This window comes from Procambarus clarkii, chromosome 27 (assembly GCF_040958095.1).
Source record: "Procambarus clarkii isolate CNS0578487 chromosome 27, FALCON_Pclarkii_2.0, whole genome shotgun sequence".
Lineage (NCBI taxonomy): Eukaryota > Metazoa > Arthropoda > Malacostraca > Decapoda > Cambaridae > Procambarus > Procambarus clarkii.
Window position 1 is genome coordinate 22,573,553 of NC_091176.1, and position 12,974 is coordinate 22,586,526.

Below are 12,974 nucleotides of genomic sequence, written 5' to 3' on the forward strand. Positions count from 1 at the left end.
TTGTTGTTGTTGTTATAGATTCAGCTACTCGGAACAAGTTCCAAGCAGCACGGGCTAAGGCGAGCCCGTAACTTACCAGGCACAGGAGCGGGGCAAGTAGCACGGGCTATGGTTAGCCTGTGTCACTTACCTGTTGTTGTTGTTATAGATTCAGCTACTCGGAACAAGTTCCAAGTAGCACGGGCTATGGTGAGCCCGTAACTTACCTGGCACAGGAGCGGGGCAAGAAGCACGGGCTATGGTTAGCCTCGTGGACGGAAGATGTCTCCCCCACCGAAACGTCGTCATCCCTTCACTTTCTAGTGTGTGGTTTGGTTAACAAACACCTCACCTAACCAGACAAACACCCCCCTTACTCTACCAAGCACACTGAGAGCCGTACCAAAGTAGGGAGGGTCCACAGACGAGAACGTGGTTGTAAGTATAGGTCCACAGACATGGGAACCAGTGCACATCATCTGGGTTGGAGGGCAACAGTGCATTACTTTGCTCAGAGAGTATAATGCTGCTAACACAGCCCTGCCTTCAATAAGCAAACTTTTCAGGATTATTTAATTAGCTAAGATTTACCTGAATTTACCAGTCACTATCTCTCAGTGAGGATAGGAAGCCGACGGCTTGTCAAATGTCCCCTATTTGCCCTGGTGATTTTATCGGACAATGTTTTGGCATTTACGACTTCGGTGGGCGTGCTTGTTTGTGTTGCATCTGACCATAAATAATCATCATTGAGTTGCTTAACATTAATAGCCCAACTTGCTTTTAAATTAGCCCATAAAGTAGCAAGTAGCGAAATTAAAAATTTGGGAGCGCGGGGCTCTCAAAAGTAGCCCAATTCGCTACTTGCAGCCCAATCTGGCAACTCTGGCGGCTCCGTCGTTGCCGCCACTCAGAGAGGGACTATATAAATGTTTATGGGTGGTGGAGGATCTCAAATGTAAGTTAATTCCCCCCCCCCCCCCAATTATTTTGAATAATATCGTAATTATTCATTGAATTCAATTAATTTATAAATATATATTAGCGTGGGTGATAACTACTGCAGGTACTAAAGATGATATCACTTGACTGGTAAAAATATTATAATTGGCATTAAAATTACCAGCTTTAATTGAGCTTTTTTGTGGGATATATTAATATGATATAAGTCTTTATATACATTTCAGTCAGAATCAAATCAAATAGGCTATTAGATTTTTAACGTATCATGGAACATACAATGACTAGTGATTACTATTTAATATTATTTTATAGTTTTATACTGTTGTAAGCAGATTGGAAGGTTTGTGGGCAGTCATCGGGAGGACAAACCCTTCATTCAAACTGCACCTACTATCAAGAAGAAGGTTGGTGGGTTGCGTGCCTATATATATATATATATATTTCCATTTTTTTTATAGTCTTCCTGCCAACTTGGCTTTAATTACACAAATTATATGTGAATATTTAGTATGACTATTATATTATCTGATTGATTTGTTTGTTGTTAATTAAGAGGGCAATGAATGCTTCAGTGTTTCTCGTGAATGTTGGTGGAAGTGGCGGGGCAAACGTTCCGCTCACAGTACCTGCCAGTCAGGTAACAGTGAGAGCTGACGTGTTATGAGACTCGGATAGATATATATATATAGTGTTCAGACGTTTACCCAGAAACGAGCGGCTATATAAGCAGAAACTTTGAACATATAACGACGCTATATTTCCTGCAGTGAATCTCGTTTCGTATCACACTGTCTGGATCTTGTTTTCAATCTTGAATTGTGTTGTGTACTTTAAAATGATCATTAGTGCTTGTAAAGACGGCCGGTGGTGTCCAGAAAACCGAGATAGACAACCGATAGTATGTTGACGGAGCTAGACAACAACGGTCCCCCATCATCAAGTAAGTGATCACCTGTTGTACTAAAATAGTGTCATTAATTTCGCTAACTAGCTTGTCACAGAATTCTACTGGATGTTTATCCTTGTATATATATATTATGTCCGAAATGTTCTATGTATAGTGGCCTAAATATAATGTATACATTTATTACCTTTTATACATTTGGTATACATTTCTAATACATGGACATGTATATGAGTGGGGTTGGGTGGTTATAGATAGGAGCTCCCTCGTATGGGCCAATAGGTCTTCTGCAGTTACCTTTGTTCTTACCTAATAATTGGTTGGTTTTCTGTGCAAACTCTCTATACAAGTAAAGGGAACTAGTCTATGGAACTCACTCCCTAACGAATTGAAAAGCTGTCCAACCTACGCCTTATTAAAAAAAAAAAAAAAGTACTTAATTTCATCCTCATAGTTTCCCCATCTAGTGTCTTAATTAAAACACTTTAGCGCACCTGGGTCGTAAATAAACGACGCGTAAATACACGCACGTTTATCACGAGTTGCGGGAGCGTCGTAAATTTACGCGCGATTAAAAAATATTTGTATAAAATCCAATTCTTATTCGATCGACTTGGGGATAGTATGAAAATGTTTGCCATTAAATTTCCGTTTTCTCTAATAGGTACATGGCCTATTTGGGAGAACGGCATTGTATTGTAACTTAGTGGAAAGACTAGCTATTGTATTGTTGGCACGGCGAGTGTTATCGCCCACTTCACACACTCGTGGTGTGGGCCGCGATCATGGTTTTATATTTATATATTGCATATGTCCGTGTAGGGAATTTAATTTCGATCACAGTGATACCAAATTTAACGCTGTAGGACAAGTGTGGAGTTGACAACCCTAAAAAGAATAGAAACATTTCGTCGCTGTTTGGAGCTCACGGCTAGTGATCGGTGTAGTTCTTTAACTTTTTGTGTAATTTAACTCATGCTTTGGTGACATATACATATGTTCTTATAGATCATTCTATTGCGAACACATTGGTACAAAAATTAAATCTGTACATCGAAAATTAAGGTCAGGACAGCGAAAAGAGTATACACTTTTCAGTGTTGCCGCTCGGTCACCCGAAAACGTCGAATTCACCTCGAGAAAGTCGAAGTCCGTCAAATCCATTTCGTGGAGAGCGTCAAAGTGATAATTATTAACTCGCACTGTATCTTGTGCTACTCACTTCCCCAATGTATGTGCCTAAGCCATTCAACTTCTCCATTGTAATCAGTGCTATCTTATATCATTGTTGTTATATTGATCACATATTTTACTACATTATACAAGAAATAATCTTAAAATTATGCTACAATGTACCTGTTGATAATCCTCAAATTTTACTATAATGTACCTACTAATGTTCGTAGAAGTGCTGTTATTGCTCATCAGCCCGATGGCAGCACAATTGAAAGGAATATCAGAATTAGTAACTGGGCGTCCACAATGCAAGCAGAGTTGGTAGCAATACTGGTAGCACTCGAAATTATTGACAACACTGAAGTAGACAGCTTAATTATTCCCGACTCCCTTTCCTCACTACGAGCAATAAACAGTTTGCAATCAAGTAATAACGTGCTTGTCTTGGAAGCTAGACGTAGATATATAAGAATACCTAGCAAGAGGGTAAATATAAAAATGTTGTGGATTCCTTCTCACATTCGCCTGCAGGAACATGACAAAGTTGACGCCCTTGCTAAGGCTGCAGTAAATAAAGACAATATTGAACGGAATCTTAAGTTATCAAATAGGTCCCTTAAAAGTGTCATTAGACGAGAACTCCTGGATGGATTTGAAGAAAGTAGAACTGTGCAAACTGGAACTAGCAGGTCCATTGTTCATCACAATGAAATGTGTGAAGTAAAACATGTGTATGGGGCAAGTAACAAAGTCAGTAGACTAACAGATGTTGTCACAGCTCGTATAAGACTTGGCTACAAGTATCTCTGGCAGTTCGGCTTGTATAGGGATCTAAATGAAGTAAAGTGTAAAGTGTGTGGACAAAGACAGGGACACACACTCGAACACTATATCTTGGATTGTAGCAATTGAGCCATTTAGAGATAAATCTAAGCTCACTCTGTATGATATGGCAACCTATCTTATTACCATGGGTAAATTACCTGAAATCCTTGCACTGTATCCACATTTCGCTTCAGTAGATGAACGACATATGAGATTCAGAAAAGGGTAGTGTATTGTGAGGACTAATAATAAACAGAAGCTCCCCTATGACTCTGTAATATCCCCATTAGTCAAACTATTATGTATTAGCGATAAGACCTACCATTAATGTATGACGACTTACTGTAAATATATAGCTCTTGAAATAGCACTTTCTCTGTAACTAGCTGACATTGTAACTATAAGGTGTGAAGGATAGATGAAATTGTTTATGTAATAATCTAAGATTAGGTCTGATAAAGACCTTTTGTGCCCTCTGTAATGCTTTTGCGCTAACGCTCACAGGATGAGTATGGGGTGCACAATAAACTACCCGCCTTCGGCGGCAACAATAAAAAAAAATCAATCCCAAAACGCTTCGCGTGCTAGTGGCTGTACAAAAATGGAAGAACTCTTGTATATATAAATAAATAAAATAAAAAATTAAAAGGTCCCCTATTTGTCCTGATGATTTTTTCAAGCGGAGATTTTAAGATTCAACAGTTTTGGCATTTACGGCTTCCGCGGATAGGCGGTTCCATGGGTTTATAACGCTATGGGTGAAAAGGCATCTCCCGTTTTCAGTCCCACATTGTGACTTGAACCGTTACTCATTGTTTGTGTTACATCTGACCTTTTGAAGAAGTTGTCTCGATCAACATCCTCAAAATTGTTCAGTATTTTAAACATGTTAATATCACCCCTGTTATGTTTGGTGTTCGGTGTTGTTAGTCCTGTGGGCCCTCAACCGTTTCTCGTATGAGAGTTGACTTAAATATGGAATTATTTTTGTTGCCCGATGTTGCATTTTCTCCAAAGAAGCTATGTCTTTCTGAAGATAAAGGTCTCCAAGCTTGGATACATTAATCCAAGTGGGGGACGCACCAGAGAGTTATGCAATTGAATAACTACCTTGTTTTCCTTAAAGTCAAAGGTACGGTTGATTATTCCTAAGGGTTGGTTAGCTTTTTTTTACTTGCGCAATTTTTTACCCTCCCCCCCCCCCCCCTCCATCATACTCATTGATAGAGCCCAATAGGCTCAGGAGTCTGTACATGATTTGATTGACAGTCGAGAGGCTGGACCAAAGAGCCGAAGCTCATTCCCCCGCAAGTCCAACTAGGTAAATACATTCTTGGAAATGAGTAGAGAGCGACGGACTAGCGGGTCAGGTGATAGTTGTCTAACGCCACGGGTCAAATGAGTCATCAAACAGCTGGATACCTGAAGGTAAATAAATTTAAGCGTTAATTAATGGGACAAGCTCGTGAATAAAGATGGCCTCAGGTGTGCACACCATCCTTTGGTCACTGGTGCGTGTGATGATTGTGGTGCCCTTCACCATGTCCTGATGATTCAGAATCGTGTTTTGGTCTAGTGAATGGTGTTTATTTTTCACTCCTGTAAATGAAGTGAGACACCTATTCAGTGTTAATAGTTTGCCCAACATAAAATATGTTGCAGAGCGCACAGTCTCTAGAATTGCATTGATTTTCATAGTAAATGATAGGACGGATCCGAGTGTTTTCACTGCAAGCTTTACAATTCCTGTCAATAATTAAATCTCATATCGCCTTTTCATCCCTCTTGCAGGCCTGGGTAAATGTATTTTCACATTAAGCTACAATGTCTTCGCCCGGGGGCCGATTATCCCCAGTGTGGTGTTGGCTTGGCTTCTTACTAACGATTTTGTCATTCTGCATTACCGCAATCGTTATTCACAATTATTTGGGGGATACGTTGTTTAATTCACGGTGCAAGAGTTGCCACTAAGAGCAAGTACGCACTGCACGACCTCCATATATACTGATGACACTGTTCTTGTATCCGCTATTACATTCACTCTTACCGCTCGCTCACACACACACACACACTACTACTACACACTACTAAGTGGCTCCCAGAACTGAAGGGCAAGAGCTACGAGGAGAGGTTAGAGGCATTAAATATCCCAAAACTAGAAGAAAGAAGAAAAAGAGGTGATATGATCACTACATACAAAATAGTAACAGGAATTGATAAAATCGATAGGGAAGATTTCCTGAGACCTGGAACTTTAAGAACAAGAGGCCATAGATTTAAACTAGCTAAACACAGATGCCGAAGAAATATAAGAAAATTCACTTTCGCAAACTGAGTGGTAGACGGTTGGAACAAGTTAGGTGAGAAGGTGGTGGAGGCTAAGACGGTCAGTAGTTTCAAAGCGTTATATGACAAAGAGTGCTGGGAAGACGGGACACCACGAGCGTAGCTCTCATCCTGTAACTACACTTAGGAAAGTACACACATATCCTGACGGCTGAGTGGTCAGCGCTCGGGATACGTAATCCTAGGGTCCGGGGATGGATCCCCGGCGATGGCAGAAAGAAATGGACAGAGTTTCTTTCACCCTGATCCCCTGTTCACCTAGCAGTAAACAGGTACCTGGGAGTTAGACAGCTGCTATGGACTGCTTCCTGTGTGTGTGTGTTTCCGTGTGAAAAAAATCAGTTGATTGATAGTTGAGAGGCGGGCCCAAAGAGCCAAAGCTCAACCCCCGCAAGCACAAATAGGTGAGTACACACAAACACACACACACAATAGAACAAGGAGAAACCCCTGCACTAAATGAGGAGGCGGCAAACCAAGCAACCTTGGAGGAATTTGACCTCGTCAGTGATGAGGTCAAAAGGTGTCTGCTGGAGCTGGATGTGACAAAGGCTGTTGGGCCTGACAGAATCCCACCATGGATACTAAAGGAAGGTGCAGAAGCACTAAGTGTGCCATTCTCTATGGTGTATAACAGGTCACTGGAAACAGGAGACTTACCAGAAAGTTAGAAGACAGCTTGTGGGGGAAAACCTGACTCCAATAACTAATAATTGAATATATACTTCGATAGCTATGAAGGACCACCACTTTATGAGAAAAAGTGGAAAACAAAATAAAGCAATGGAAAAACTGATCCCAAGAACTAGTGTCCTATGGATCTTAGTGAAACTGTATTTCTGATATAAATGGAGTCAAATTAACTTACACAAAATTGGGGGGTTACATGCTAAAAGATTAATACATCCCTAGCATTATTCTGGTGCTGGTTCTTCACCAGAGTAAGTAAAATATGAAAGTAAATAAGGTTGATTATATAATATTAATTGAAGGTAAATGCTCAATATACTACTGAAATATTGAACAGTATCAGTAAATCAATGGGTTAGTATAATTGAGGCAATTACATTGTAGAAATCTTCTACATAATAAGTAACTACAAATAAATCCTAAATCATGAGGATAACTGTAGGACATTTCAGCCAATATCTGTGCAATTTATATTCCAGCACTGTAAAGTTCTTCTATAGAGAAATAATACAAATAATCATCTATTTAGATTGTAAGATCACTCAAGACATGTACGGGATTTGTTTGTTTGTTCTACGGCCTAACGACAACTAGCCTAAATGTTAATTGTGGCCACATAATAACAAAAGGGTAAACCTAGCTGCCGAGCCGCGTGTCCGTTGATGTGAAGACTTGAGCAATTCTTCGTCCTCCAGCTGCTGCTTGAAAGGCGTTGACTTTGGAATTGCTCATATACTAGTCTGGGACACGGCTACTGTGCCAGATAACGTGGCACCGCTCTACTGGTCATGGGAGCGAAATAAATGGGATCAAACGTAGCTCTGCTACAGGCTGACAATGGCGTCGGCGTCGTGCTCTCTCGTGTCTGGTGACGCTCTCCCGTCTTCCTCCTCTTTCTTATTGCGCATGCGCGGCTCTCGATAGACATTTCGAGCGTAAATGTATATGTATATATCGCAATTGACTAAGAAAGGAAGAGGTAGTGACGAGTATTAATATCACATTAAATTCTTCTGTGATAAAATAGAATTTCTCGTAACATAAATTGGCTTATTAAAGTTGTGCAGCCAATCGAGAAAATTAAAGTAAAATCATTTACATCAAAGTAATTTCCTCTAGAATGTTTGATATCAACTAAATAAGGGAGTTCCAGTAAGTAGTAGTATACTACGAAATTAAACTTATTAGTAACTATTTTTAGTAAAGGACTCTTTAAACTGGACTCTTGTTATAAATCCAACTAAATGTGGAGAGAATTCATGTTACTGCCTGTCGTTCCTCACGTCGTCACTCTGACTAGGAAGAATCTGGCAATATGTCTAAATAAATCATGATAATGATCAAATCTACAAGTTAGTAATTTTAGTAACTACTTGTGGTTAATACAAAGGTGTATACAACTGTTGGTTATTTCCAACACAGCTAACGTGGTCCCAATGTACAAGAAGGGTGACAGGTAAGACGCACTGAACTACAGGCCAGTTTCCCTAACTTGTATACCATGCAAGGTGATGGAAAAGATCGTGAGGAAAAGGCTCGTAGAGCAACTGGAGGGAAATAACTTTGTAACGCATCACCAACATGGGTTCAGGGATGGTAAATCGGGCCTCACAGGTTTAATAGAATTTTATGACCAGGCAACAAAAATTAGGCAGGAAAGAGAAGGGTGGGCCGACTGCATTTTTCTGGACTGCCAGAAAGCCTTTGACACAGTACCCCATAAAAGGCTGTTAAAAAAGTCGAGCAACAGGCAGGAGTAAAAGGGAAGGTGCTCCAGTGGATAAGGGAGTACTTAAGCAACAGGAAACAGCGAGTAACGGTGAGGGGGAGACATCAGAGTGGCGAGATGTCACCAGCGGAGTCCCACAGGACTCAGTACTTGGACCCATCCTGTTTCTAATATATGTAAACGATCTTCCGGAGGGTTCCTCTCATTCCTCTCAATGTTTGCAGATGATGCAAAAATTATGAGAAGAATCAAGACGGATGAAGATAGACAGAGACTACAGGATAACCTAGACAAACTGGAGGAATGGTCTAGAAAATGGCTGCTAAAGTTCAACTCAGGAAAGTGTAAGGTAATGAAATTAGGCGAAGGGAGCAGGAGGCTGAACACAAGATATCATCTGGGAGGTGAAATCCTGCAAGAGTCAAATAGAGAGAAAGATTTGGGGGTTGATATCACACCGAACCTGTTCCCAGAGGCCCACATCAAAAGAATATCATCAGCGGCATATGCTAGACTGGCCAACATAAGAACTGCCTTTAGAAACTTGTGTAAGGAATCTTTCAGGACCCTGTATACCACTTATGTAAGACCAATCCTGGAGTATGCAGCTCCAGCTTGGAGTCCATACCTAGTTAAACACAAGACAAAGTTAGAGAAGATTCAGCGGTATGCCACCAGGCTCGTCCCGGAACTGAAAGGAATGAGCTACGAGGAAAGGTTAAAGGAGTTGAACCTCACATCCCTGGAAAACAGAAGAGTAAGGGGAGACATGATAACCACCAACAAAATTCTCAGGGGAATTGACAGGGTGGACAAAGACAAACTCTTCAGCACGGGTGGGACACGAACAAGGGGACACAGGTGGAAACTTAGTACCCAGATGAGCCACAGAGACGTTAGAATTTTTTTTTTCAGTGTCCGAGTAGTTAATAAATGGAATGCACTAGGAAATGATGTGGTGTAAGCTGACTCCATATACAGTTTCAAATGTAGATATGATAGAGCCCAGTAGGCTCAGGAATCTGTACACCAGTTGATTGACAGTTGAAAGGCGGGACCAAGGAGCCAAAGCTCAACCCCGCAAGCACAATTAGGTGAGTACACAAACATTATTAGGGGCCTCGTGGCTGAGTGGACAGTGCTCGGGAGTCGTAGTCCTAAGGGCCCAGGTTCGATTCCCAGCCGAGGCGGAAACAAATGGGCAGTTTCTTTCACCCTGATGCTCTGTTCACCTTGCAGTAAATAGGTACCTGGGAGTTAGACAGCTGTAATGGGCTGCTTCCTGGGTGTGTGTGTGTGTGAAAAAAATAGTTGTTAGTAACAGTTGATTGATTGACAGTTGAGAGGCGGACCGAAAGAGCAGAGCTCAATCCCCGCAAGCACAACTAGGTGACTACCGGAGGCTGACTCCATACAAAGTTTCAAATGTAGATATGATAGAGCGTAATAGGCTGAGGAATCTGTACACCAGTTGATTGACAGTTGAGAGGCGGGACCAAAGAGCCAAAGTTCATCCCTCGCAAGCACACCTAAAGGAGTACAACTCGGTGAGTACACACACAAATGTCTCCAGAATACAACCCGTAGCTGTCTAATTCCCAGGTACCTACAGTATTTACTGCTAGGTGAACAGAGTCATAGGATAAATAGAATTCTGCCAATTTGTTTCTTCCTCAGCCGGGAATCGAATCCGGGGCCTTTGGACTACGACTATAGTGTTACTTTCTGATTGCTTATGCTTCCCAAGTATATAAAATGTATATTATTTGTCGTCAAACGTTGTGTTGACCTCTGCCTGGGACAGCTTAGGGAAGACGTCTTGAAGGTCCCTGAGGGCTGCCGACTGAAGACAGAATGTGTCACAGCTCTGAAGGAGGAGTCAGCAGCCTTCAGCTACCTTCACCACGTCTTACCTAAGCTGTCTGAGGCCAAGGTCAAAGCGTCTAGCAAAGTTTGAGGGGAATAATCGTTATTTTTTTATATTTAAGAGGCATAATCAATAACAAAAATAACATTTTCCAGGAACAAAACCTGTGTTACATTGTGTAACTGTAGACCAGTGTTTTACGTTTACCAACATTATATAAAATATTTGAAGTCATTTTCAAATACTAATCTATTCTTAAGTAGTTTAATTTATCTAAATAAGAGTCAGGGTGCTGGTGGTTACCTAATTGTGCTGGCGAGGCTTAATCCCCCGCTCTTTGGTCTCACCTCTTAACCTTCAATGTATGATTGTAAATGTTATCATACATTTGAAGCTATGATGGTGTCTGCCTCCACCACTTCACTTAGCGCATTCCATTTGTCCACAGTTCTGGTATGTACTAACAAAATCCTTTTAAATGTCTCTAGCTGTGGTACCTTTGAGTACATTGCGTTGAACTGTGTCCTTGTTCGTGTACCACCTCAGACTAAATGACCAGGCCTTGTCTTCCCTGTCTGTTCCCCTGAGAATTTTGTGTGGTAATGTTTACCCTAGTTCTTCTGACTTCCGGTGACGTGATCCAGGTTTAATTTATTTAGTATTTTCTCATAACACATACCTCTCTCCATCCCTCCCTCCCTCCCTCTTTCTCTCCCTCCCTCCCTCGCTCCCTCCCTCCATTCTGAATACAAATACAAATACATTTGCACTGTTATTATTTTTCTTTAAATTTGTATATATACATTGTTAAACTTGTTTCTCCCTTAACGAAATTTAAACTTTTTGAGCTAAGTTACTTAATTGAGGTCTATGCAGTTCTCGAAGCCATTATGACTGTTGATATATACATTAATCTATGTAACTGCTTATCATATTTAACTTGCCTTGATAAAACAAACATTTGCGCTCAACTCCTGAGCCCATGATGTCACTCGCTGTAACCTATTCCACTGCCACTCACAGGATGGTTATCAGCTGCATTTTACATGAACTGAACTTAACTGCCGTCACTTGCCCATAAATTTAATACCTATAATTTCATAATACCTGCTTGATAACTGCTTGATGGGGCTCGGGGAGTTCTTCTACTCTCCAAGCCCGCCCTGAGGCCAGGCTTGACTTGTGAGAGTTTGGTCCACCAGGTTTTGTTTCTCAAGGAATTATCGCTCCATGTTCTGTCCAACTCATACCATATGCACGCTTAATATTGTTAATGTTTACTGGTCTTAACTGCTGATGTGTTGATAACTCATAAAACACCCGCACTTGTGCCGTGGATAATGGTAAGCAACACCACACTCATGCATCCCTCTGGCACCGTTTATCACTGCCATGTTCTTCCCAGCTATTGCATCAGCTGTATTCCTTCCCAGATTCACTTCACGCAACTTTAACAATGCGCCAGTTTCACACTCGTAGTATTTGAACTGATCACAGACACAATTTCTTCTCTATCTGTATGCTTTTAGCGGATTTCATTCGCATTCGATATAATCTTTAACTAATTTACACTAATATTTTCATTCATTGCTATAAGAAGTGGATCATCTACAAGCACATCTGAAATACTGTACTGTCCTCCCCTTACTGCAAACACTAGGCTCACACACTTCTATAATATTCTAATCACGACAAGCCTCATGACCATCCATATATATATATTGAGCTACAATGGAAACATTACACAACCCGGCATACATTAATATTTAACCAAGCGCTCATTACACTATTAACTCCTACTCATGCTCTACTTCCTGAATGAAACTCGTCACAGCATTTAACAGCATTCCAAGAACACCATGATTATCACTCTCCTGAGACACTGTTCCTCACTCTCCTGAGACACTGTTCCTCACTCTCATGAGACACTGTTCCTCACTCTCATGAGACACTGTTCCTCACTCTCATGAGACACTGTTCCTCACTCTCATGAGACATTGTCCATTTTGTCGTATGCGTTCCCTAAACCCGAGACATCCCATATAAACTTTACCAGCTTTCTCACATGCCTTCTTTACTATCTTTCTCAGTTCAGATACCTGATCCACAACACCTATTACAGCAAGCAGCCCACCTTGTTCCTCACTGATTACTTCCTCATCTAATTTGTTGCCTCATGACATTAAACAAAATAATGCTTTTAGTTCATAAAAACCCGGATTATGTCTAAAAATTCCAACATAATCCAAGCCTAACCTAACTTATCTAGGCAGTGAGATTAGTATAGAGTTTCACCCTTAAGTGTGTATTAAGGTTAAATTTACATTGTTACCAACAATTTAAATAGTTCAGGAGTTTCTTAAACTAATGATCACGAAAGTTTTGATAACTCAAAACTAATAATAATAATTATCAGCCACTAGTTTTGATAACGTGGCTGTGAACTATATTGTGCATCTCAGATTATCTCATTCACTTGATTCGCTAATCCATAA

At 40.8% G+C, this 12,974-nt stretch overlaps 1 protein-coding gene across 1 annotated transcript in view; it reads right to left on the bottom strand.

The window, feature by feature from the left end:
* The window catches only part of Orc4 (origin recognition complex subunit 4), a 37,200-nt gene extending 29,543 nt beyond the window's left edge, over positions 1 to 7,657 (bottom strand). The window contains exon 1 of the mRNA XM_069332435.1: positions 7,520 to 7,657. The gene's annotated coding sequence lies outside the window, so the exon portion shown is untranslated. The remainder of the gene's footprint in view (positions 1 to 7,519) is intronic.
* Positions 7,658 to 12,974: the final 5,317 nt, after the last annotated feature.